General features: G+C 37.0%; 1 protein-coding gene and 1 pseudogene across 1 annotated transcript in view; one reads left to right on the top strand and one right to left on the bottom strand.

Moving 5' to 3' along the window:
- Window positions 1-47: 47 nt before the first annotated feature.
- LOC122817849 (cytochrome c oxidase subunit 1-like) lies at window positions 48-5,347 on the bottom strand (annotated as a pseudogene).
- LOC127011747 (uncharacterized) overlaps window positions 4,366-27,972 on the top strand; it is a 39,697-nt gene continuing 16,090 nt past the window's right edge. Inside the window, exon 1 of the mRNA XM_050889826.1 lies at window positions 4,366-4,404. The gene's annotated coding sequence lies outside the window, so the exon portion shown is untranslated. The remainder of the gene's footprint in view (window positions 4,405-27,972) is intronic.

Below are 27,972 nucleotides of genomic sequence, written 5' to 3'. Positions count from 1 at the left end.
TTATAAATGGAGCTCAAATCCATTGCACTAATCTGCCATATTATAAATTAATTTGTTAAAAGAGGTAATTCAGAATAAGTATGATCAGCAGGAGGTGTATTTTGATATCATTCAATAGATGAATTTAATTGAATTGGGTAAATTACTTGTCGTTAAGATACTAAACTTTTTCAAATAATATAAAAAAAATAATTAAATACCTAATAATGAAATTGAAAAACCAACAGTTGTGTGTGCATCAGGCTTACCAGCTAATCCTAAAAAATGTTAAGGTGTTATAATAAATATAATAATAAATTGGCATTTTAATCATTTAGCATTTAGTGTTAATCCTGTAAATAAAGAATATCAATGGATAAACCCTGCTATAACAGCAAATACAGCTCCTGTAGATAATACATAATGGAAGTAAGCTACCACGTAGTAAGTGTCATGAAGAATAATATCAACTGATGAGTTAGCTAATACTACTCCTTTTAATCCCCCAACTGTAAATAAAAATACAAATTCTAAACCTCATAAAATAGCTGGCGAATAAGAAAGTTGAGTTCCATGTAAAGTTTCAAGTCATCTAAAAATTTTAATTCCAGTAGGAACAGCAATAATTATAGTTTCAGAAGTTAAATAAGCTCGAGTGTCTACTTCTGTACCTATTGTAAATATGTGTTGAGCTCATACAATAAATCACAATAATCTAATAGCAAGTATAGCATAAATTATTCCTAAAGAACCACAAGTTTCCTTTTTACCAGATTCTTGACTAATAATGCGAGAAATTATTCAGAATCCTGGTAAAATTAAAATATACACTTCAGGGTGCCCAAAAAATCAAAACAAATGGTATAAAATATGTTCTCCTCCTCCAGATAGATCAAAGAATGAAGTATTTAAATTTCGACCTGTTAATAATATAGCTCCAGCTAATACTGGTAGTGATAATAAATGTAATAAAGCAGTAATAACAACTGATCAACCAAAATAAGGTATTCGATCTAATGTAAATCCTGTTCATCGTCTATTAACTACAGTTGCAATAAAATTTACAGCTCCTCAAATTTTAGAAATTTCAGTGTAAGTGTAAAGAAAAGATTGCCAAATCAACTAAAGCTCCACCATGAGCAATTCCAGCAGAATGGGATGGGTAAACGGTTCACCCTGTTCCAGCTCCATTTTCTACCAATCTTCTCACAATAATAAAGAAAGAGCAGGAGGTAGTAATCAAAATCTTATATTATTTATTCGTGGAAATGCTATATCTGGAGCTCCTAACAATAATGGTACTAATCAATTTTCAAATCCTCCAATTATAATTGGTATTACCATAAAAAAATTATAGTAAAAGCATGTGCAGTAACAATTATGTTATAAATTTGGTCATCTCCAATTAATGCTCCTGGGTGTCCTAATTCAGCTCGAATTAAAATTCTTAAAGATGTTCCCACTATTCCGGATCAAGCTCCAAAAATGAAATATAAAGTTCCAATATCTTTATGATAAGTGGCTGAAGTAAATTGTAAATCATTTATAAGAGTTATTCTTCTTAATCATTAAAATTGGTTTTAGAGTCAATAATGACATCGAACTGCAATTTCGAAGTAATAAAATTTTACTAAGGCTTAAACGGGTGCCCTCTTTTTACAGCTTTGAAGGCTATTAGTTTTAACTATTAAAAGCCTTAAAATATAAAAAAAAATTAAAAAAATAAGAATAACTCAAAAATAGAAAAAAAGTTTTAATTAAATATAAATTAGTATTACTTCTATTTATATTTATTTCTATGACTCAATTATTTTCAAAATAATTTAATACAAAAGCTGAATATAAAAGTCCTAAAAATAAGGGTAATCCACCTAAAGACAAAAAATTTATAAATAATGAAAATTTAAAATTTTTTTATTTACAAATCAAGAAAATAATTGATTTAAATGAAATAATTTTAAAATATTAAATATTAATGTTAAACGAAAAGATAAAAATGAATAAAATAAATAAATCAAATAGATTCATTAATTATTAATGATCTTAATATTCATCCTAAATGATTAATAGAAGAAAAAGCTATTAATTTTCGGAAAGAAGTTTGATTTAACCCTTCTAGAGCTCCGATATTTACTGATAAAATTACTCTTATCAATATAAAATTTTTTATTATTTAAATAAGAAATTAAAGTTAATGGAGCAATTTGTTGTCAAGTTATTAATATTAAAGCATTTATTCATGTTAATTCTTCCATTATATTAGGAAATCAAAAATGAAAAGGAGCAGCTCCACTTTTTATTAGTAAAAATGATATAATAATTATTGCTTTAAAAGATTAATTTATTTTATTATTTGTATTATTTTTCAATATTAAAAATATTGAAAACAAGAATTGAAGTTAACTTCGGTAAGCCGAAGTTTATATACCCTTTCAGTTATAAAAAAGAAAGGAAGTTAACTTCGGCAAGACGAAGTTTGTATACCCTTGCAGTTGTAAAAAATAATCAATAATTTTATTAAATTGAATGCGAAATTCATAAAATTTAAAAAATGTATATTCCCAATATTATAAGATAATTTGTCAAAAAGCCCCAAAGCTATAATTCGTTTCATATTATTTCCCACCAATTATCCGATCGTTCCTATGACAGCTAAATGATATAGTCGTCCGATTTTAATAAAATTTAATTTGAAATTCAGACCTAATTAAAAAATGTTTTTTTCAAGCTTATAAAGTTATATGTTAAAAAACACCAAAAATATAATTTTTTCATATTTTCCAATTAACTTTCCGATCGTTCCTATGGCATATATATGATATAGTCGTCCGATTTTGATAAAATTTGATTCGAAATTCAGAATCAAATAAAAAATGTTATTTCTAAGCGTAGGAGGTTATATGTTAAAAACACCGAAGATATAATTTTTCAATATTATTTTACCACTAATTTTCCGATTGTTCCAATGTTCGATCCGGCTGGTTTCGACTACTACCTGCAATAGAAAAAAGACTTTTGGGAAAGTTTCAGCCCGATATCTTTAAAACTGAGAGACTAGTTTGCGTAGAAACGGACGGACAGACGGACGGTCAGACGAACATGGCTAGATCGAATCGTCTAGTGAATATATATACTTTATGGGGTCAGAAACGTCTCCTTCACTGCGTTGCAAACTTCTGACTGAAATCATTTTACCCTCTGCAAGGGTATAAAAATCGGACTACTCTGACATATAGATGTCAAAAAATGGTCTAAACATAAATATGAAATAATTTTTTTTTTTTAATATTACTGAAATAACTTACTTTAACCTTATCTTCAGCTTTACCTTTATGATTATGTTTTATGTTATATATTTGTTCATCTAGTACCTCAAGGAACACCTGCAGTTCTTATACCATTTATAGTATATATTGAAACTATTAGAAATATTGTTCGACAGCTAATATAATTGCTAGACATTTATTATTAACTTTATAGGGAACTACAGGACTTCCTATATCTGATTTATTAGTCACATTTTTATTAGTAGCTCAAATCGCTTTCTTAGTTTTAGAATCAGCTGTAGCTAAAATTCAGTCTTATGTATTTTCTGTATCAAGTACTTTATACTCTAGAGAAGTAAATTAATTATAATGTCTACACATTCAAATCACCGTTTTCATTTAGTTGAATTTAGTCCTTGACCCTTAACACAAGCAATTGGAGCTTGTTAAGAAGTCTCGTAGGCTGGGATATACTTAGTCCCGCCAGGGTCTCTTTACCGAAAATATTTGTAAAGATATGGGACAACAAGTTGTAGGACGAAAATCGGTTGGCTGGCGTAAGATGTAAGCCACCGGGATAAGGAGTGAGAGAAATAGTTTATTCGGTGTCTGAAGCAGAGTGAAAAGGGTCAGCGGTAACGCACATTTGAGCCTGGCTCATAGCATTCGCTACCAGAAGGTCGAGAGAGAGGGGATCGATTATGACGACAACTTTTCCCTAGGGCAAAATTTATGGCCTAAAATCTGGAAATATTTATATTTATGCGTGGCCAGCTTGATTGGATTCTTTTCCTACGAGTTGTATTAAAATCAGGCGGGAAATACATTTATTGGAGAATTTTTATTGATTTATTTGTAAACCGAGCTTCTACTTTATTTTGTTTTCCCAGTGTAGTCGGGCTAGAGTTAGCTCAATACAGCCGGAAGTGTTTTCATTTAAAAAAATATTTCCCGAAGTTCCTTTGGAAAGAGGGCGTGGCAGTGCGTAGTATTTTGAATATCTGAGAAATATTTTTATTTAATTAATGAGCAACAGGTTTCCTAAAGTTGGGTCCACCCTTTTTTCTCGGTGTAGTCAGGCTCGGAAATCAAATCAGAAATCAAAGTAGTCAAAGGGAAAAAGTACAACATGGCAGCGGCAAATTTTGAGTTCAGATATGTAAGTAAATATTCTTTATTTAAATTCTTGGTTCATGTTTTCTTTTCTCAGTGCTCGCAGACTAACGGGTTAGGTTAGGTCATGGTTTTGTAAATTTTTAGCCTACTCTGGGCGAAGCCGCATCGTTGGCCAAAATGCGGTTCACACTACCCACTCACCCGTCTCGCTCTCACGCACACACACACGCGTAAGTCCGGGTGCTCCGCCGCTGGTCCTGGGCCGGCACACTCTCCTCGCGATCGTCCAGGTAACACGCCTTCCTTCGCTTCCTTCGCTTCCTGGGTCACTTGCACTGGTCACTCGACCGTCCTTGCGGTTTTCTTCCTTCTTGTCCACATAGATTTTTCTCCGCTTGCACTTCCGATCTCGCTCGGGAAGTGTGTCAAGCTCTGCTCTCCTGGTGTGTGTGTGTGTGGCTACTGCTGCTGTGAGAACGGAGGGGAAAGATAAACAGAACCTATCGCTTAGGCTGAGCTAAAATAATTATTGTGTATCAATATAACTACAAATCTTATGATTATTAGCTAAGCTCATATATTAAATGCGCTGTACAAAGTTTTTTTACAAAGTTATTTGCGAGGGTTTTGTTTTCGTTGTTAGTCGCTGTTGTTGTTGTTGCTGGCGACGCCTTTGGGAGTTGTTAGCGCTGGCTGCCGATGTTGTTGTTGTCGCTGGCTGCTGTTGCTATTGCCGCTGGCTGCTGTTGTTGTTGGCGACGCCTTTGCGGCTGGCGATGTTGTTGTCGCTGGCTGCCGATGTTGTTGGCGGCGCTGGCTGCGGTTGTTGTTGTCGCTGGCTACCGATGTTGTTGGCGCTGGCGGCGCTATTTGTGGGCGCTATTTGTGATGGGTTCAAACGACTCCTCACATTCCCCTCCTACTTCGGGAAATTGTGATCCGATCTGTTTTCGAGATGTGCACCCGGAATTCCTCTGCTCCGGCATGGAACAGAAACTTCCTATTTACCCGCCGGTTCGTGCCCTCCTTTAGCTGCACCAGTTCGACGGCACCATGTTTGGCTCCACCCAGGCATGTATGGCCGCTTTGCCCAGGCCTGGGGCAGCCTTTTTCCCGCCGAGTGGGGTACGCCCCCAGGGTCGGGCTCTGCCTTCGCCCCATAGCAGCGTCGCGCGTTGGTTCTCTTCCGTATAATCGATGAGGACTCCGTTCGGGCCCTCGTCTTCTACAGTGGCCGTGGCTTGCGTCGCCATGCGCCACAGGTGGGGCGGGTTGTCCGACGCCATGTCTGTAGGGGAGAACAAAAGGGTATTAGTGCTTTGTTTTAACGAGCGGCAAAGTTATCGGCTGCCCTGGACAAATGATGCTGTTTTACGAAGACCAGCGATCTTAAGGTCGGTCTCCACGCACGTCACCTGAGACCGTAATGCTTCCGCTGCTCCAACGAAGCTCTCTGAGTGTTCTCCTGTACTACCTTGAAAATGTCCCGTAGCAATTCCGCTTTCGCTTCGGGTGAACGTTGCGATGGCCAATAATATCTATCGATAACTTTCCAAGTATCATCTGAGTTTCCTGATGGCCCATATGATAGCCAGATACTCCTTTTCTGTGGCGGAGTAGTTCTTCTCGGCGGCGATGAGGCGTCTGCTGGTGAATGCGATGACTCGTTCTTCTCCCTGGATTTTCTGCGTTAAAACTGCTCCTAGGCCGATGTCGCTGGCGTCTGTTTGCAACACGAACTTCTCGTTGAAGTAGGGGCAGGCGAGAACCAGCGCCTCCGTGAGTTTTCTTTTGAGTTCCTCGAACGCATCTTTCTGCTCCTGCTCCCATTGCCATTTCTTTCCTTTCTTGAGTAGCAAAAACATGGGCTTCACTACGCTGGCAAAGCTGGGTACAAATCTCCTGTACCATGACGCGATCCCTAGACATCTCCTCAACTCCTTGCATGTGGCGGGCGGACTCATTTGCCGTACTACCGAAATCTTGTCGGGATCCGTGTGAATTCCATCCTCACTGATGACGTGTCCCAAGTACACCAGGCTGCGCTTAAAGAAACTGCATTTCTTCGCGTTAAGACGAAAGTTCGCCTTTCGTTGCCGTCGGAATACTTCTTGTAGATGCTGCACATGCTTCTCCAGAGTGCGGCCGATGATGATATCATCCAAATACATAAACGCGTTAGGCTCCATGTCCGGTCCTATGACGCTGTCGAGTGCCCGCTGGAAGGTGGCTGGTGCTGAGTGGAGGCCAAACGGCATCACTTTCCAGTGGTACAAACCGCTCCCGGGGACTGTAAATGCTGTGCACTCTCGGCTGGACTCTGCTACAGGAATTTGCCAATTTCCGCTCTTCAAATCGAGCGTTGATATGAACTTGGCATGGCGCAGACGTTCCAATATGTGTGTTATCCTTGGCAGCGGGTATGCATCTGGAATAGTATGGGCATTTAGTTGTCGAAAATCTACACATAGTCGCATCTCTCCGTGGTTCCGTCAAAAGTGATTCCCCAATTCTTCAGCTTCTCCGCTAGCGCGGCTGCGGACATCTCTGCTTTCTTGGGAAAAATATCCCGCTTGACCGGATGGATCTCCGTGTCTCCGACTACATCGGCGGCAGCTCTGCCTTCCAGTGCTGGCACTTGAAGCTGTGTTGGACCCGGTGGGTATGGGCTCGGAGTCGGTGAACGCTGCTTCGTATCCGTTAGTGCGGCTGTAATTTCCGCCTGTTGCTCAGCTATCTCCAGCACGTGATCGTCCTGATTATTAAAAGCAGCCAGCCGGTTCCTCATTGTCTCAACTGTTTCGGTTGCTTCCAAGGAAAACTCCTTCATAATCGCCTCCAATTCCCGCTTCCGGAGGAACGAAATCCAACGCGCGCCCATATTCCTGTGATATAATAGTTAAAACGGGGGTCAAACAAGGTACGAACTGGTTAAGATCTTCATAGAAAATTTTATTTTATTTGTCACCAAGAATTTACTGAATTCCCACGTGCAACGATGGTGATCACAATCCGATGTCAAACGACGATTTAATTCCTACATTTTCTCGACAGTCATTGAATTTTGTTCGACGTCTATGAAGTTTTAAATTTTTCCATGACGATGTTTTAGAGAGCTGCCGATGGACGTGTTGACTCGGGGACGGTTGTATGAGAAGCCCCAAACCGATGTGATCCCGTTGCAAGCGCACTATGGTGGGAGAAAAGAAGGTTCGCCTTTCGTAGCCGTCGGAATACTTCTTGTAGATGCTGCACATGCTCCTCCAGAGTGCGACCGATGATGATGATGTCATCCAAATACGCAAACGCGTTGGGCTCCATGTCCGGTCCTATGACGCTGTCGAGCGCCCGCTGGAATGTGGCTGGTGCTGAGTGGAGGCCAAACGGCATCACTTTCCAGTGATACAAGCCCCTGCCGAGGCTACAGGAATTTGCCGGCTACAGGAATTTGCCAATATCCGCTCTTCAAATCAAGCGTCGATATATACTTGGCATGGCGCAGACGTTCCAAGATGTGTGTTATCCTTGGCAGCGGGTATGCATCTGGAATAGAATAGAATAGAATGATTAAGTTGTCGAAAATCTACACATAGTCGCATTTCTCCAGATTTCTTGCCCACGATTACAATAGGGGCGCTGTGGGGGCTCCGTGAAGGCTCTATACAGTCGTTGCGTAGCAGTTCGTATCTGCTCATCAATAATCCTCTGCATCGCGGCATTCTTAGGAAAATACCTCTGTTTGATGGCCTTATCATTTCGCATCGTAATCGTATACTCAGCGATATTTGACACTCCCGTCAATTCTTCGAATTTGGCCAATTCCTCCTGTAGGAATTTGTTTACCCAGGGTTCTAATTTTTCTTGCTCAGTGTTTGCTGTGATTACGGCTAGTGGGGCTGGGGAAGGCACTCGTCCTTCCTCCACTGGTTCCTCTGAAACAGTAGCTTGATTCCGTCAGAACGGATTATTTTGCACGGCGTTGTCGTCTCGAGGCCCTAAAATACTGCTGGTCGGGATGGCTTGCACCTCGTTATCTGGATCGTTGTTTGCTGGAGTGAACGCGTTTGTCAAGAGAGGAGGCACAGCTAAGTCGTTTGTGGGGCTGCTTCCGCCAGGCTGACATGAGTGTGTTCCGACCGTACGTTGAGTACAACTCGTTCGCTCACGAAGCTTCTGCTAGCTCCGGTGTCTATAGTAGCGTTAAACTCCTGACCCTCAATTTGCACCTGCGCGATGATTCTGCTCGACTGAGCCTGTAAGATTTCTGCTAATTCCGGGGATTCCTGTAGGAAGTCTACGACCACTCCCCGAAGGGGCGAAGACTCCTCTCGTTTCCCTGCTGGGTACGACGGCAACACTCAAGAGTGCGTACTCCTCTGCGACCACAATCCCAACCGAAAATGACTCTGGGATTGCGACATGTAGCTGACCGGTGACCCTCCTGGGAACAATTCCTGCAAGCAAGACTGAAATTCGGCACCATTGACATGTTCCCCACTCGAGGAACCGATTGTGAAACTGTGGCTGGGGTGGGTGGTCATCTGGCTGGCATGGCTTCCCGTGCTCCGATCGCGACTGACCTCGTAGTTTACCGCTAAAGTGGTAAGTTGCTCCAAAGTGGTGAAGTCGTGCCTCCTTGCATACATCTGATACTCCGGTTGGAGATTTTCATAGATACGTTCCAACTCCTGCTCCGCATTATACCCCGCTCTGTGCATCATGAGTCTGATGTTGACTAGGTATTGTTTGAAAGTCTCTCCTCGTCGCTGATCTCTGGTGCGGATCTCATCCGCGAATCGCTGAAAGTACCTGGGCGGCAGAAAGAAGTCAAGAAACGCCTTCTTGAAGTTCGTCCAAGATTTCCTAGCAGCTGGCTTGTCCGAAACCAGTGCTCAGGTGTATCCGTAAAAAGACCAGGGATGGCCTGCGGCATCTTCTCCACGTCAACTTCGTATGCAGTGGATCGTTCCTCGAGATGTTGGATGAACGTTATGGGGTCCGTGGTTCCGTCAAAAGTGATTTTCAGCTTCTTCGCTAGCGTGGCTGCGGACATCTCTGCTTTCCTGGGAAAAGTATCCCGCTTGACCGGATGGATCTCCGTGTCTCCGACTGCATCGGTGGCACCTCTGCCTTCCAGTGCTGGCACCTGAAGCTGTGTTGGACCCGGTGGGTGTGAGTTCGGAGTCGGTGAACGCTGCTTCCTATCCGTTCGGCTATCTACAGCACGTGGTCGTCCCGACCGGCAGCCAGCCGGCTCCTCATTTCCTCAACTGTTCCGGTTACTTATAAGGACAACTCCTTCAGAATCGCCTCCAATTCCTGCTTCCGGAGGTACGAAATCCAACGCGCGCCCATATTGCTGTGAAATAATAGTTAACTGCCAAACGACAGGAAAAGTTTCGATAGGACGAGAGAAATTCTTGGACGAGGGTCAAACAATGTTCGAACTAGTTAAAATCTTCATCAAAAATTTTTTTTATTTGTCCCCACGTGTAACGATGGTGACCACAATCCGATGTCCAACGACGATTTAATTCCTAAATTTTCTCTACGGTGATTAAATTTTGTTCGACGACGTTTTTACATTTTTCCACGACGATGTTTTTGAGAGCTGCCGATGCACGTGTAGACTCGGCGATGGTTATCTGAGAAGCCCCCACCGATGTGATCCCGTTGCCTGTACTTGCTCGACTCCTGCCTGTGTGAGAGAGACGACGATCAGAGTGAAAACTAAAAACAAAATAGCTGCGCTGTGGGGAGTATACGTTAGTTTTTCTCTACCTCGTGCTTTCGAAATTCTCGTGACCTGAGTTGGCTAGCCTAGAGGGCTCTCGGTCTCTCTCTCTCTCTTTCCGATTGAATGCCTGTATGTGTTTCGCCCTCACGTGATTTGCTGGCTACGTGATCTTGGTACAAAGAATCTCTGATTTTAGGTTATGTACTTTGCTCTGCTTAGAAATAAATGTATGTGTGTCTGCGTGCGTTAGAAATTTCTCGCTGTGTGTGGGTATACTTTTGTATAAGTTCTCCTGAATGTACCATGTGCTCTGCTTAAATTCTAAGTTTTTTTTTTCCTGAGGTTATGTTCGATGCGTTGGTATATTTTATAATTATATATATATATATATATTTCCCTGTTTTCTGCCCTAGAAATTTTTGTGTCCCTCGATATATGGCTCTCCTTACGTTCCGACCTAAAAATTTCGCCTCTAAGTGACTGAACCGAAAATTTTCAAACTCCATGTACCCAGATGGGTCTTTAGGCCATATTTAGGTCGTCCAAAATTTCGTAAGCCCCATGTCCCTGTTCGGGCGCCATTCTGTAAAGAAGTCTCGTAGGCTGGGATATACTCAGTCTCGCCAGGGTCTCTTTACCGAAAACATTTCTAATAATATGGGACAAAAAGTTGTAAGACCAAAATCGGTTGGCTGGCGTGAGATGTAGAGTGCCAGCCACCGGGATACGGAGTGAGAGAAATAGTTTATTCGGTGTCTGTAGCAGAGTGAAAAGGGTCAGCGATAACGCGCATTTGGGCCTGGCTCATAGCATTCGCTACGAGAAGGCCGAGAGAGAGGGGATCGATTATGAGGACAACTTTTCCCTAGGGCAAAATTGATGGCCTAAAATCTAGGCATTTGTCTGGAAATATTTATATTTATGCGTGGCCAGCTTGATTGGATTCTTTTCTTACGAGTTGTATTAAAATCAGGCGAGAAATACATTTATTGGAGCATTTTTATTGATTTATTTGTAACCCGAGTTTCTACTTTATTTTGTTTTCCCAGTGTAGTCGGGCGCGAGTTAGCTCAATACAGCCGGCAATGGTAGAAGAAGAAGAATAAATTTTTCCATTTAAAAAAATATTTCCCGAAGTTCCTTTGGAAAGAGGGCGTGGCAGTGCTTAGTATTTTGAATATCTGAGAAATATTTTTATTTAATTAATGAGCAACAGGTTTCCTAAAGTTGGGTCCACCCCTTTCTCTCGGTGTAGTCAGGCTCGGAAATCAAATCAGAAATCAAAGTAGTCAAATGGAAAAAGTACAACATGGCAGCGGCAAATTTTGTGTTCAGATATGTAAGAAAATATTCTTTATTTAAATTCTTGGTTCATGTTTTCTTTTCTCTCAGTGCTCGCAGATTAACGGGTTAGGTTAGGTCATGGTTTTGTAAATTTCATCATAATGACCCTCAAGTATTTTAGGCTTGGTCGGAGGTTTCGACGCTGCCGAGACTGCCGCTGCGATGACCGCCGCTGCGATGACCGCCGCTGCGGTCTTATACTCTAGTTTTTCTTATATGTTATACGATTCCTTTTGAGGAGTGTGTCTAGGAAAAATGAGCTGAAGAATCACTTTAATGTTCAAGTTGTATAAGACTTATAGGATCACTTTTCAGGGCTGAGGATATCGAAATTGTTTTTGTCTACGATAAAGTTAGACGGGTGTGTATAGAAAAATTAGCTAGTGGTTTATGTTTTAAATTTCTTATTGGGAACACTTTTCATTGTTTATATCTAAAGGCCACCCAATAATATTTATGTGTAGGATAAGAAGTTTAGTTTTAAGAATTTCTTAAAACGGTGCACTGAAGCGGAAAATTATACCGAATTTCAAATTCTGCCTCCTCCCGTATATTCCCACTACTCGACTGAAAAAGGCAAAAAACGACGATGACCTCCGCTACCGTAAATAGTATACCCCCTCACTAAAAAAAAAAAAAAAATTTGGTGTCATTGGAAAGCATTTTTCAAGCCCTTTCCAATGGTATAATTTTCTCTGTTCTAAAATAAAAACTGCACATTTTGAAAAAAACTCACAAAATTAAAATTTCACACCTTCGCGCACAAGCAGTCATGAGCAAGGACTCGAGGGTAGGGGTGAGATTCGGGTTCGTGGGTACGCACGTTCACTTTCTCCTGCTCATCCTCAGAAGATAACGAGGGGTCACAATATTTGAAATGCAATACAAAGGGAGGGTTCCGTGGAATACCAAACACACTGATTCTGGGATGAGTATACGCTTGCAATTAAAAACAACTCATACAAAATACATTTAAAACCGCCTAAAAAACCTCCGCAACCGCTTTTAATAGCTACTCTTAGCTTAAGGCTTAGGAAATTCGAATGGCTGCAACGCGACATCTTATGCCAATGCTGGCCCGACTTTAATTGACCATTTATTCATATCTTGCTTACACAGAGATTGCCTTTCCTTAACCTATGTCGAAGTTGCACACCTTCGATATTTACCTACATCCAGACCCCTCCTACAACACGTTCACCCCCGGTAACTTGTTATCAATCCTTGTGTTCGTTTTCCTTCTAATAACCATTCTACTGGGGTATTGGTCTGCTCCTTATGTTCGAGAACCAATCGGATTGGTTCTAGGAGTACAACATACCTGTATGCACTCCCTGTAGATGTCAGCCTGTTAAGTGAACATTCTGGACTATAAAAATGACACCACTCAAATTGCTCAGGATCAGTTCTTCAAATGCCTCAGTACTGTATTCTAAAATAATTAGATCCACATCGGTCCTTGCAATCGCGCCTAACAATTCTAATCGTGCTTTTTACCTTTTAAACGAGTGGGTGAAAATTGGTAACAACATTATCGTGGTTTTTACCTTTATAACGCGTGGGTGAACATTGTTAACAACATTATAACATATAACAATATATTTTTTGAATAAAAATATTAAAACCAAAACCCTAAAAATGGAGTCATTCGTTGCTTGTGATTTTTGCACCAAAAATGTGGAGATGAGTGAGTTTGAAACTCATTATGCTCAGTGCTCAAAGCCTCGGAATGCCTTCGAGGTTTTAATGTGTAAATCAAAAATAAGGTGTGACTTATGCTCTACCTTAGTTCATAATTATGAATTTGACGAGCACTATCAAAGTTGTAATGGACCTATAAATGCCTTCAATATTTTAATGAATGCTGAAAAACGGCAACCACAAAACAGAAGGCAAAATTTGGACGATCATCCCACAACATCATCAAATGCTCTCAAACGGATGAGAATGGATGAGGGTAAGGAAGTACTCAAACAAGGAAAAAAAGCTAAGATTAGCGAAAATACAAATGATTTAAAATTAGAACTTTTATGTCCTACTTGTGGTGATAAATATCTTGCATCAAGGGAACGTCAACATATATTGACCGATAAGCATAAAAATGCATCAGCCAGAGAAGTAAAAAATAATGAAAACATAATTCTTCTTAACTCTCAAACTGTTTTTCCTGTTAAATCATATCGAATCAATAGTACAGTCCAAAACACTATTGATTTAAAAGATTTTTATCAGCTTTGCCAAAAAAATATAATTGAAATTATAAAGCATTGCATGATAGAATATAGAGCCATTAAATTCAACCTAAGAGTTTATGGTACCTATATTAAACAAACAGACGAAGGGGTTACTGTTGAATCAACAAAACATTTTGGGACATCTTATAAATCTGTATACCAAAATGAAAGCATTATCGATGAACTTAATATGGCAGTAGATAGCTTACTAGCATCGAGCAGTGAGTTTCAAGAAAAAGACTCTGGTTGGGCAATAAAAAATTTCAAATATTTTGAAATTACTATAATAAAGCTAGAAAACATTCCTGCTAGCGGATACATTCAGGCCCCGAAGAATATAAGAGCCCGAAATGCATTTATAAACGTACAGAATACTGACGTATTTTGTTTCAAATGGTGCATACTGGCATTCATAGCTAACAAAACTCATGAGAGTGCTACCTTTACAACAGCAAAGCAAAAAAAGTATTCACGAGAGAAAATGACAAAGCCCACAACTTACCACATTAATATTAATAATGAAATAATTGTATATGACGGAATAAGATTGGATTTTTCAGGAATCGAGTTTCCAATAACGAATAAAGGGATTATCCATTTCGAGAAAAATAATAAAGACTTCAGTATAAATGTTTATGAGATCGACGCTGATGGTGATCAAATTATCGGCCCAACGTTTAGAACCAAATGTATTCAAACCAACCACATCAATATATTTGGAATAAATAACGTAAACCAGGACAGTATGCATTACGCTTACATTACAAGTGTAAAAAGATTATGCTACTCACAGCATTCCAAGGCAAAATCAGGAGGATATTTTTGTGATAACTGTCTACAGTTTTTCACAGTTAATAATACTACCCACAACAAACTTGAATGCGGAAAAGTGGCCTCGTTTTACCCTGAACCAAACACTACAACTTCATTCAAGGGCTTTCATAAAAAATTATCTCCTTCGGTGGTGATATATGCCGATATTGAGGCTGTTCTTGAAAACTATAGAACATGCCTAAATTCGTCTTCAACATCGTCAACAACAAAAGTGCAGAAGCATACTGCATGTGCCGTATCATTTTATATAGCACATAAATATAATCCGGATCTTAACGAATTGTGGACATATGAAGGTATGTAAAAACAATAAATAATTAATTTTTTAGTATTTTAAAAACTAATTCAAATTTTGTATAATTTTATAGGCGCTGACTGCATACAAAAATTCTGCAAATCACTAAAGGAAAAAACTACGAGCTTGTTTTACATGTACTGGTCGACCCCCAAAAACCCGATTGCTAGCACAATCCATGAACAGGAAGGAAATTGCTGTGCCTGTGAAAAGGAAATAAACGCAGACGATCTGGACAAATATTTTGATCAATTTTCTGGAAAATACATGGGTCCCATTCATAAAAATTGTAAGCCAAAGTACAAATTAAGTGATCCCTTCTTTCCTGTAGTATTTCATAGCTTATCTAAATATGACATACATTTATTCATTACTGAATTAGAAGGAGACTTAAGCCCTATACCCTGTAATAAAGAGCTTTATATAGCGCTAACGCAGACAATTAAAATAAATGCATCAAATAGATATAAAATAAGATATATCGATTCGATTAGATTTTTAAATTCTAGTTTAGAAAAACTATCAAGCTACATGGAGGACAAAGATTTTAAAATTCTAAGTACTAAATTTCAGGGAGAAAAATTTAAGCAAATGCGTAGGAAGGGTGTTTTCCCTTACGACTATTTAGATAGTTTTGAAAAATTTGAGGATACCCAGCTTCCTGACATTGATAGTTTTTACAATTCTCTCAGCGAAGAAAATTGTAGTATAGATGATTACAAATTTGCACAAAAGGTTTGGAAAACTTTCAACTGTAATACTATAAACGATTATATAAAACTTTATTTAGAAAGTGATGTTTTAATTTTGACCGATGTTTTCGAAAATTTTAGAAAAATTTGTCAGAAAATTTATAAGCTTGACCCTATTAACTATGTTACAGCACCGTCAATATCTTGGGATGCTATGTTCAAGTATACTAATGTAAATTTAGAACTTATTACCGACGGAGACATGTACAACTTTTTAAAAAGAGCGATAAGGGGTGGGTTAACTCAATGTACCCAAAGAATTTCTATAGCTAATAATAAATATATAACTAACTTCGATTCAAGTAAACCAAATAACTACCTCAGCTATATTGATGCAAATAATTTATATGGTTGGGCAATGAGTCAACCCTTACCGCTTTCAGGATTTAAATTTTTAAGTAATGATCAATTAGAATCTTTCGATTTCAAAAATATTTCTGCTGATGGAAATGTAGGATATATATTAGAAGTGGATTTAGAATATCCTACTGATCGGCATGACTCGCATAACTACTTGCCTTTCTGTCCAGAAAACAAAGTTCCTCCAGGAGGTATGCAGCAAAAACTTATAGCTGATTTATCGAATAAAAGCGAATACATTATCCACTTAAAACAGCTTCAACTTTGTATACAGCATGGTTTAATTGTAAAAAAAATACATAGGGTTTTGTCTTTTACACAATCATGCTGGTTAAAGCCCTATATTGATTTAAACACTGATCAAAGAAAACTAGCCGAAAATGATTTTGAAAAAAATTTTTTTAAGGTTATGAATAATGCAGTATACGGCAAAACAATGGAAAATGTCGCCAAGCGTAAAAATATAGTATTAGTAAAACATTATAAATCAAGACAAAATTTGCCAGGCTTCAGGCAACGCATAGCTAGACATGACTTCCATAGCGTTGAGATATTTGGGACAGATCTTGCAGCGATTGAATCAACACCATCAAAAATTATGTATGATAAGCCAATATACATAGGAGTTGCTGTTTTAGAATTATCTAAATGGTTAATGTATGAATTTTATTATAATTTTCTATTACTTAAAAGTCCTTCTTCGAAAATAATTTATATGGATACAGATTCATTTATTTTATCTTTAGAGGAAGACTTTTACGAAACTATAAAAGAAAATCCTGAACGATTTGATACCTCAAATTATAAACTAGAAAACCAATTTAATATAGTTCAAGCTAATAATAGGGAACCTGGCAAAATGAAGGATGAACATGCAGGTAGGGTTATGACTTCTTTTGCTGGACTGAAGGCTAAGGCATACTCTTGTTTAGTTGATAAGGAAGGAAACGAAAACGAATGTATAAAAAAATTAAAGGAGTTAAGAAATCAGTTATTAAGAAACTGAATCATGAAGATTATATAGAATGTATAAAATATAAAAAAACATTTTATGGATCCCAGCGAGTTATTCGAAGTAGGTCGCACATCCTCTATACTGAAATTATAAATAAAATAAGTCTTAATTATAAGGATGATAAGAGATATATTTTACCAGATAATTGTAATACATTGGCTCATGGTCATTATAATATTGAACATATATTAAGTAGTCAAAATTAAACCCGTTATTAAATAAATGTTTATATGTTTATATTATAAGAATAAAAATTTGTAAATAAATAGATAAAAAATTAAACTTGTTATTGTTGCGTTTTATTACTTTAGCAGGTCATTTACAGATATCCATGAGTTGTGGCTGGAATCGAAACCGCTCCATTTTACAAGCACTTGATTATTTTTCCTTTTTAGTATTTTCTCTACTAGGAAAGCATTTTTGTCTTTCACTTTTTGAAGTTCCTCTTCATAAAATGACCCATTAATAGGGGTACCCATATAATCTATAATGTAGACTTGACTTTTAAAACTTTAAAAACTTCTGTGGTCCAATTAGGTTCGTATCCCTTCATAAATGCTCCCTTGTATTTACTTATTCTAACAAAATCACCTACTAAAAATTTATGTTTTGGAAATATTTTTGGTATATTATATACCGATTTTAAAATAAACTCTTTATTTTTCGTGCAGACATCTATAGGCTTCGTTTTAATTGTTCGGTGATATGAATTATTGTATTGATTTACGAGATAATTGATGTTATGAATCCACTTATATTTACCCTGCATACTAAACATTTTCCACATACGATTTTTTAATGTTCTATTAAAGCGTTCACATATAGAAGCCTTGAGATGCGTATAAGTATGATAATGATTTATATCAAATTTATCCATTAATTTCCTAAAAGTGGAATTAAAAAATTCTTTCCCTTGATCTGACTGAATATTCTTGGGTGTACTTTTACTCTTTTTAAAAACAGATTTCATTGCCTCTGCTACATCCAGGGCAGACTTTGACTTAACTGCCTCGGCGTATACATACTTTGAGAACGTGTCAATAACGGTCAGTAAATATCTAAAACCCTTATTTTCTTTCGAAAATGGTATCATTTCAACTAAATCAATTTGCCATGTGTCATTTATCCCTTTTTGAACGAACTTTCGCCGTATGAAGTTTATTCGCGCTGCCTTATGAATTTCATCGACAACTTGTTGTTTGCTCATCTTAAGGTGTTGATTTATTAGTATTATTTTTTATTTGATGACGATGGTTGCTTAGTCAATAATGCTTGCTTACATACAAGAACATCCCTTTTTATTTCTGAACGCATCTTTTTTGATATTTCAAAACATAATCGTGTTAAATCTATTTGCACATCCTTATCATAGGTACCTTCTAAATCAGATAGTTGAATATCAAATTTTTGTAAAGATACACACTTAGGAATAATATGATTATTGTAAAGATATATTACTTGCTGTCTTAATATGGAGTTCCAACATAAAAATGTAGTAAAAAATATGCCTAATCTTAGTAATGATCTCCAGGACTCAGAATCAAACTCAATTTTGTTACCATACTGATTAATCACAAAAACGTACTGATTATCTGATTTCCTAAATCTAAAGTTACATTTTATGGAGTGCAAGCACGGATGATCAATAATTGTATCAGGCATCAAGAAGTCGTACTGGTCCAGTTTCAACTGAATAAATTCCTTATACGTAAGCAGTTGCATCCATTCGTCTTTGTCAAATCCAATGAAATTATTTTTACTTTGCTGCATCCAAACCATCGGCAAAAATTTTCGAGTAGTTGACAGACCACATTTCAATTTTAAGTTATGAACAACATAATACTCGAATCCAAAAATGACTTCGTGGTCCTGTTTCTTTCGAGAAGTTTTATTTCTTTTAGTTACACACATGTCCATCAGGTAAGACTACTTTAAATAAACTGTAAATATGTTCTAGTCTTACCGGTATATAAAGGAGAAAGCCCTAGCAAGCACACCCTCAGTTGATTAAAAAATCTCAACCAATGATGAACACAGTCGATCGTAATTCAAGCATTATAGTAGATTTTCAATATTCACACCACTCAATAAGTATCACACAGTTCTTGTTCGTGGTGAAATTAAAAAGAATTTTTTAATTAAGTATTTATCAACAAACATTATCGATATAGATATCGGAAGAAGTTTAACTCAACTACCCAATTTTTTTACGAATTGTAGAATACACAAGAAAAAACTTCCACTTCGATGTTCATTAAATAATTTATTTAAGCTGTTTGTATTCTTAGAAAACACCAATTATGAAATATATAGTAATGGTGACACATGTGTTAAAAATTTAGTAAAAACAAATTCATGGTCCTATCAGGTTGTCTCTTATTTTGGATTCTTTTAAGAGATTTTTTGGAAATGATCCCCGTAAAAATGGATACACGCAACTTATTTATTGAAATTATTGCGGATCTGATACTCATTTCGAGAAGAACTGCTCCAAGAAACGCGATCAAGAGAATATTAATAAAACCTAATATAACTTAAAAACATTATATAAGCAATTAGTAATAATATAATATATTAAAATTCATTCCGAAAAAAAAATTTTTTTTAATAAAAAATGTTTACACAATTTATACATCCTTTTACAATGCTTATTTGTGGACCCTCAGGATCGGGAAAAACAACCTTTTTAGAAAATCTAATCACCAAAAAGAATGATCTTTTTAATATTTCAATAGATCGAAATATTTGGTGTTACGCAGAGGAGAGTGCCAAGCCCAATTTCGAAAAGATTGAATATTTTAAAGGAGTCCCTGAAACAGTTGAAAATGAAACGAATGAACCAATTCTTTTAATATTGGATGACTTGATGATGGGAGCCTTTAATAAAAATGTGTGTGAGCTGTTTACAAAAGGATCACACCATAGGAATTTATCAGTAATAGTGGTAACTCAGAACATATTTCATAAATCTTCGCACACCAGAGATATTTCACTAAATACCAACCATTGTTGCTTTCAAAAATCCTCGTGATAAGCTTCAATTTCAATGTTTAGCAAGACAGATTTACCCAGAAAACCCCACGGAGCTATTTAGAATATATAAAGAAGTAACGGAGCAACCTCACGGATATTTACTTATTGATCTCACTCAGGGCATTAACGATCTCTTAAGATTTAGATCTGACATTTTTAATTCAGAATATTCTGTGTGCTATTCAAATGAAAATGGTTTACAAAAAGAGCCTAAATCGCTTGAAAGCGAACAAACATTTATTGTATGTGCTCAAAAAGGCCGACAATAGACTACGTAAGGCAATTATAAGCAATAGTAATAGTGACCTGGTAAAAACAATAGTAGAGATTGTATTGAACAAATTACAGGGAAACCATAAAGTTACTAAATCCCATCTTAATGCTCTAAAAAAGTATAAAAATGTATTGCGCTACCTTTCGTGCCCAAAGCGTACATTAAACTCTAAGAGAAAAGTCCTTATTCAAAAAGGGGGATTTCTACCGATTCTAATAACTTCATTGCTTTCTGGAATTTTTGGAAAACTATTAAAAAATGATTAAGAATAAACATAATTTAAGCAAAGTAATTTTAATGCATCCTAACAGCTATCAGAAATTGATAAAGGAAATGAATTAATAAATATAAAATTTTACAAATATTAAATAATAACAAAATAAGTGATTTCGATAAATGGATCAAAATTCGTCAAGAACTAAGTTACTATCAAAATAAAAAACGTAATAAATACGGGAGGAGGCAGAATTTGAAATTCGGTACAATTTTCCGCTTCAGTGCACCGTTTTAAGAAATTCTTAAAACTAAACTTCTTATCCTACACATAAATATTATTGGGTGGCCTTTAGATTATATTCCCACTACTCGACTGAAAAAGGCAAAAAACGAGGATGACCTCCGCTACCGTAAATAATATATTCCCTCACAAAAAAAAATTTGGTGTCATTGGAAAGCATTTTTCAAGCCATTTCCAATGGTATAATTTTCTCTGTTCTAAAATAAAAACTGCACATTTTGAAAAAAAACTCACAAAATTAAAATTTCACACCTTCGCGCACAAGCAGTCATGAGCAAGGACTCGAGGGTAGGGGTGAGATTCGGGTTCGTGGGTACGCACGTTCACTTTCTCCTGCTCATTCTCAGAAGATAACGAGGGGTCACAATATTTGAAATGCAATACAAAGGGAGGGTTCCGTGGAATACCATACACACTGATTCTGGGATGAGTATACGCTTGCAATTAAAAACAACTCATACAAAATACATTTAAAACCGCCTAAAAAACCTCCGCAACCGCTTTTAATAGCTACTAAGGATTACACATTTGTGCTGTAACTATTGGCTTACGATGAAGAATAATTGTATTTGTTTTATCAGAAGTTTTATTTTTTGTGAGTTTTTTTGAGCTTTTTTTCATAGAAAATTTTCTCCAGCAATTAAATTATTGTTTCATTTAACCCTTTCCAAATTCCTCTTTTAGATACAGCTATTTTTTTATCTTAACGAGTAACTGTAACTTGAGCTTATAATAGTTTAATAGAAATAAATTATTCACAAACAACTCAAAGTATATTTTTACTGTTGTAGTAGAAATTTATCTTACAATTTTATAAGCATATGAATATATTGAAGCTACATTTAAAATTGCCGATTCAGTTTATGGATTAACATTTTACATGGCTACTGGATTTCACGGAGTTCATGTTTTTACTGACATTTTGTAGATGTTTTTTGAATATTTGTATACCCTTGCTAAAGGTATTATGATTTCAGTCAGAAGCTTGCAACGCAATGAAGGAGACGTATCCAATAAAGTATATATATTCTTGATGAGCTTCACTAGAAGACTAGGTCTTGCCATGCCCGTCTGTTCGTACATTTGTCCGCCTTCTTTGTATTGCAGGTAGTACACATATAAGTCGGAGCCAGCCGGATCGGACAACTATATCTTATAGCTCCCATAGGAACTATAAGGGAAAATTAAATAAAAATTATATCTTCGGTGTTTTTTTAATTTGTTCTGAATTTTGAATACAATTTTTTCAAAATCGGACGAGTATATCATATGGCTGCCATAGGAAAAATTAGATAATTGTTGGAAAAATAAAATGAAAAAAAAGATAGCTTTGTGGCTTTTTGACATATATAAGATTATTTGATTGGGAATATAATTTTTTATATTTTTAAGAATTTCGAAATCAATATAATAAAAATACTCTAACATATAGATGTCAAAAAAATGGTAAAATAAACAAATGAAATAATTTTTTTTTAATATCACTGAAGTCAGCAACAATCCTTAAAAATGTTACATGGTGTTACTAAAGTTGATTATTTCTTCTATTTCCTTTCATTTTATAGGATTTAATTCTATAGGATTATTCCCTTATATTTTTACAAGAAGAATTTAACTTTAACCTTATCTTCAGCTTTACCTTTATGATTATGTTTTATGTTATATGGATGAATTAATCAAACACAACATATATTTGTTCATCTAGTACCTCAAGGAACACCTGCAGTTCTTATACCATTTATAATATTTATTGAAACTATTAGAAATATTATTTAATTTAATTGCTAGGCATTTATTATTAACTTTATATTCATTTCATTTTTATTAGTAGCGCAAATCGCTTCCAAATCCATCTGTCCGTCTACATTGTCCGTTTCTACGCAAACTGGTTTCTCAGTTTTGAAGCTATCGGGCTGAAACTTTCCCAAAAGTCTTCTTTTTATTGCAGGTAGTAAATAAGTCGGAACCAGCCGGATCGGTCAACAAAATTATATCTTCGGTGTTTTTAACACATCACCTTCTAAGCTTGGAAATAACATTTTTTAATTAGTTCTGAATTTCGAATTAAATTATACCCTTGCAGAGGGTATAATAATTTTACTCCGAAGTTTGCAACGCAGTGAAGGAGACGTTTCCGACCCCATAAAGTATATATATTCTTTATCAGCGTCACAAGATGAGTCGATCTAGCCGTGTCCGTCTGTCCGTCCGTTTCTACGCAAACTAGTTTCTCAGTTTTAAAGCAAGAAGAATTTTCTGTAAAATATGAATTTATATTTATAATTGGTTCAATTTTATTATTTAAGATAAAATTAAAATAATAAATAAAATAAATGCAGGAAATAAAGTAAGTTTAATTATTAAATTAAATATTTCATTTGAAGCTAATGAAGTAACATGAATAAATAAAATAAGTATTCCTCCTAAACAAATTAAAAATAAAATAAAAGAATATCAAAAACTTTTAGTTATTAAACCTGAAATTAAAAAAACAAAATTGTTTAGATTACTAAAATCAATCCTAAAGCTAATGGATGATTTATATTAAAAAAAATAATAGAAGTAATAATATTTAAAAAGTATAAGGTTAATTGAATAATTTCCAGAGGTAGTTTATTTAGAATATTAATTTTGGGGATTAATTAAAAAGTTTTAAAAGAAAAAATCTTATTTTTAATTTACAAGACCAATGTTTTTGTTAAACCATTAAAACTAATGATTATAATTTTATTTTGAAGTTTACCTATAATTTTATTTATTTTAGGTAAAAAAAAAATTTTTAAATAATTAAAATTTATTTTGTTTTGTTTCTAATCGAAAACGTTTACTTTCAATACTTTTAAGTTTAGAATTTATTATATTAATATTATTTTTATATTATTTATTTATTTAAATATATTAAATTATGAAAATTATTTTAGAATAATATCTTGACTTTTAGAGTATGTGAAGGAGCTAGTTTCTATAATTCGTACACGTGGTAATGATTGTTTTCAATCTTTTAGAATTATATAATGTTAAAAATTAGTTCTTTTTTATTATTTTTAACTCCTGTTTGTTTTATTTATAATATATATTGAATGGTTCAAATTATATTGTTTTGTCGTTACCTATGTTAATTGGTATTTTTATGTAATAAATAAAACATTATTTATTATTTAGAATTAGATTAGTAGGAGGTGAATTAGTAAGATTAGTGTGTTTACGGGTTTAAAGGCATTAATTACCTATTCTTCTGTTGCTCATATAAGAATTGTCTTAGCAGGTCTATTAACAATACCTTACTAGGGTTTGTGGTGATTCTTATAAATTAATAATTGCTCATGGTTTATGTTCTTCTGGGTTATTTTGTTTAGCAAATATCTCTTATGAACGTTTAGAAAGTCATAGAATATTAATTAATAATTATTACATTGTATATGTGCTATAACTTTATGATGATTTTTGTTAAGATCTGTTAATTTACCTGCTCCACCTAAATTAAATTTATTAGGAGAAATTTGTTTATTAAATAGAATTGTTTCTTGGTCATGAATTTCAATAATTATATACTCATTTTTAACTTTTTTTTAGATCTATCTATACTTTATATTTGTATTCTTTTAGTCAACATGGAAAATTATTTTCTGGAGATTATTCTCATTCTTTTTATTAATACTATTACATTATTTACCTTTAAATATTTTAATGTTATGCAGATCCTACTCCTGTATCTGCGTTGGTTCATTCATCAACTTTAGTTATAGCTAGGGTTTATTTATTAATTCGATTTAATATTATTTTAAGAACTTCTTGATTAGGTCAATTATTGCTTTTAATATGAGGTTTAATTATATTTAATATATGGACGTTTATGCACTTCAAACAGTACAAACAAGTGGCCCAACGACACCAAGCACGTGCTTGTTACGCGTAAATTTGGGCAAAAAATGCGAGTTCGCAAGGAAGATACATACATAAAACAAATAGAGACGGGACACAAATAAAAATAAAAGGCATAACTAAGAATTAAGCAAATGAGTTAAAATATTAGTTTTTAATACCGGGATAGATGTTGAAATGCAAATTAAATGATAAAGTTTATTATAGTTATTACATAGAACGCGAAAGGGCTCGGGCAGAAAAAAATTTGATGTACATCGTGGTAGAGGATAATAATTTCGTATTAGTCTAACGGGAACGTTGAATGTTAGGCGGTTTAAAAGTTCTGCAGAATCAATGTCACCTCTTATAAGATTAAGATAACAGATAAACGTAGGAGTACCGCTATAAAAAGTCATAACGTTGCATTTAAGGCAGTTTAAATTTAAAAGCTTGTACTCACACCATCATACAGAGTACACGAGAATGTATTATGATTGAGGGAAGATCGTTAATAAACAAAGTAAACAGCAAAGGGCCCAAATGACTACCCTGAGGCACTCCAGATGTCACGTAGATCAATTTTGAAACAGCATTCTTGAATATAACTCTCTGAGTCCTACCATTTAAGTAACATGAAATCCAAGATAATAGATTACCAGGAAACCATTTATAGCTGGATTAGGAGCTAATTTTGAATTTGATCTAAAAAAAATTATTGCTTTATCTACTACAAGGCAATTGGGATTAATAATAAGAGGTGGAGGATTAAGAATTCAAATACCTTTAACGTCTGCTTGTTTTAATGTTTCTAGCTTAGCTCCATGTGGGATACCTTTCAAGCTGGTTTTTATTCTAAGGAAATAATTTAAAGAATGGTTAGAATTCGAAATTTTAATATATTTAATTTTTTTATTTTTTTTCTACAGGTTTAACTTTTAGCTATTCTTGTTGATAAGTACATTATTCTATAACTGGTGATTTAAATTGTGGGTGTTTAAATATATTAAAGATAAAAGTTGATAAAAGGTAATACTTCGAGGAATATCCAAGGATACCCAAAGGACACGAGGAAAGGGGTCCAAGGATAGCTCCAAGGATACCCAAAGGACGCGAGGAAAGGGGTCCAAGGAGGGCTCCAAGGATACCCAAAGGACGCGAGGAAAGGGGTCCAAGGATAGCTCCAAGGATACCCAAAGGACGCGAGAAAAGGGGTCCAAGGATAGCTCCAAGGACGCGAGAAGAAGGTCTACAAGGATCTGATTAGGACTGGCAGCAGCAGTCTGCCGAAGGAAGGGGGAAGTCGGCACAGCTAAGAGAGCTGTACCGAAAGAGGCCAAGCATCCCGGGAAAGGCCATAATGCCCAAACGGGGAGATGGGATCGCCGTCCGGATCGGGGTCCAAACCAGGAAACACAGCTTCAGGAGTCTGAAAGAGCACTCATGGTCAACAAAGGCTACCGCCAAGAGGGAATAAGTTGATGAGCACATACAAGGAGTCGTGTGTGAGATCAGAGTACTTACTGAGGGCTGAGGGGTAAAAAAAAGCAAAACTCCGACCGAGAGGTGTACGGGCATAACCCAATTGCAAAATCATCATATAACAGAGAAGAGGGCGCCTCGAGAGGCGGTCGATTGGCAGTGGACGATAGTGCGATCGATGGGCACAAGCAAAATGGAAATATCGGTGATGATGAACACCGCGGAGAGCAAGTGGCAACGCCGCACCTGCGATATCGATATCGTGAGCAGGCCCTCTGGGTATCGATAGCCGATTAGTATCGGTGCCCAGTGGGAACAGATGGAGGATCGGCGCGGGAGATTTAAAGTTGCTATGCGGAGGACGACCAGCGCTGTGGAATCGTAACAGGTTAAAAAGCGTCAAGGGAACGTCGAGGGATCAACGAGGGAGCGCCGAGGGAATCGGAACGGGATGCGCCATGCCTCAAGGGCTAGGATACACAAGGGAACGCCGGAGAGTGGGAGCGCTGATTTTTCTTAAATCTTTCCCGAAGAAAGGGGGGAATGTGAGGAGTTGAATAACTCCACACAAATCCCAGCAGCAGATGGGCGACCGCTCACCAGGTACGCGGTGAATTCGCGTAGTGACGGCGTGGTGAAGAGCGGTTGGAAAACGTGAGAGTTGTTAGATCAATGACGGAGAATGTGAGAGTTTGGAGTGCAAAAGAGTTTGTAGAGCAAGAGGGTTTGGAGACCAAAGAGTTTGGAGACCAAGGATGGTGAAAAAGAGAGCGGAGACTTGGCGATAAGAGCGAGGGTGCCGTGTGCAAAAGGAAGTAACGGAAGCAACCGTGAATTTTGGACCGAGAGAGAAGTTGCCACATATCGGCAGCAGAGCGGCACACAAGCATTCCATATGCGTCACGGGAATCAGCGGGAAAGCAGCATCAGGCTGGATAGCGGCGGGAAGCAGCGCATGAAGGAAAAGAGGGTGAACTGGAGCCATGGACTTTGGACCCGGTGTGTAGAGTTTCGGCGGGCCGTGCGAAAAGTGGAATAATGGTTCCCGGAGGCAGCTGGAAGCAGCAGTCGAACACGATCAGTCGATCACGAGGAGAAGAGTTGAGCAGTTAAGACAAGCAGTCGATCAAATACCAAGTGAACAGAAAACCAACCAAGCAAACGACGAGGGAGCCACAACAAGGCGAGTCGTCGAAAGCAGCCCCGTGGGAGCCCACAAGGAGCCAGATCGTTACGTCGACACGTTCGGGATTGGGATTACAAGGAATCTCCGAGCTGAGACGCAGGTGGCTGAGGTCAAGTCGATCTGCTTATTCCTGCCAAAGAAGTCCTGGCGTTACGCCTGGATGGTCTGCCAGACTTGGAGCAGTGAAGGCCGGCGATAAGAAATCGTGAGCTCGGGGGTAAGCTTGTCGAACCCCAGTGTAACCTCGCCCCAAGCACTACTTTGGCGTGTCCCGGCGTGAACCCCGTGCACAAAGTGGAGTTGAGCAGGTCCCGGCGTGATCAGCCAGAAGGGAGAGCGGTCGACCGGTACGGTCTCCAGGAGAGCCTCCGGTTAAGACTTGTGAAGTCCCGGAGCGGAGCGACAGAAGGGAGAGGAGTCCCAGATCGGCGTATGCCAACGAACCCAACACAGAAGTCACGCTACGTACAGCCCCCCCAGTCAGGAGCAGTTTGCAGGACACCGCACACCGCAACAGCAACACTCAAGAAGAATCGAGCCCGCAGGAACTGCACGAAAAGAAAGCGAAAGGGTGTAAGTAAGGTTTACAAAAGGGGTAGAAGCGAAGTGAAGAGTGAGGCAGCTTCCTGGCGTTTCGCCTTGACTGTCCGCACTATCTAAGCGGAAACCCCAGTGGGACCATCCGGG

The sequence above is a fragment of the Drosophila biarmipes genome, unplaced genomic scaffold, assembly GCF_025231255.1.
Source record: "Drosophila biarmipes strain raj3 unplaced genomic scaffold, RU_DBia_V1.1 ptg000008l, whole genome shotgun sequence".
Classification (NCBI taxonomy): domain Eukaryota; kingdom Metazoa; phylum Arthropoda; class Insecta; order Diptera; family Drosophilidae; genus Drosophila; species Drosophila biarmipes.
This window is presented reverse-complemented; position numbering and strand designations above follow the sequence as displayed.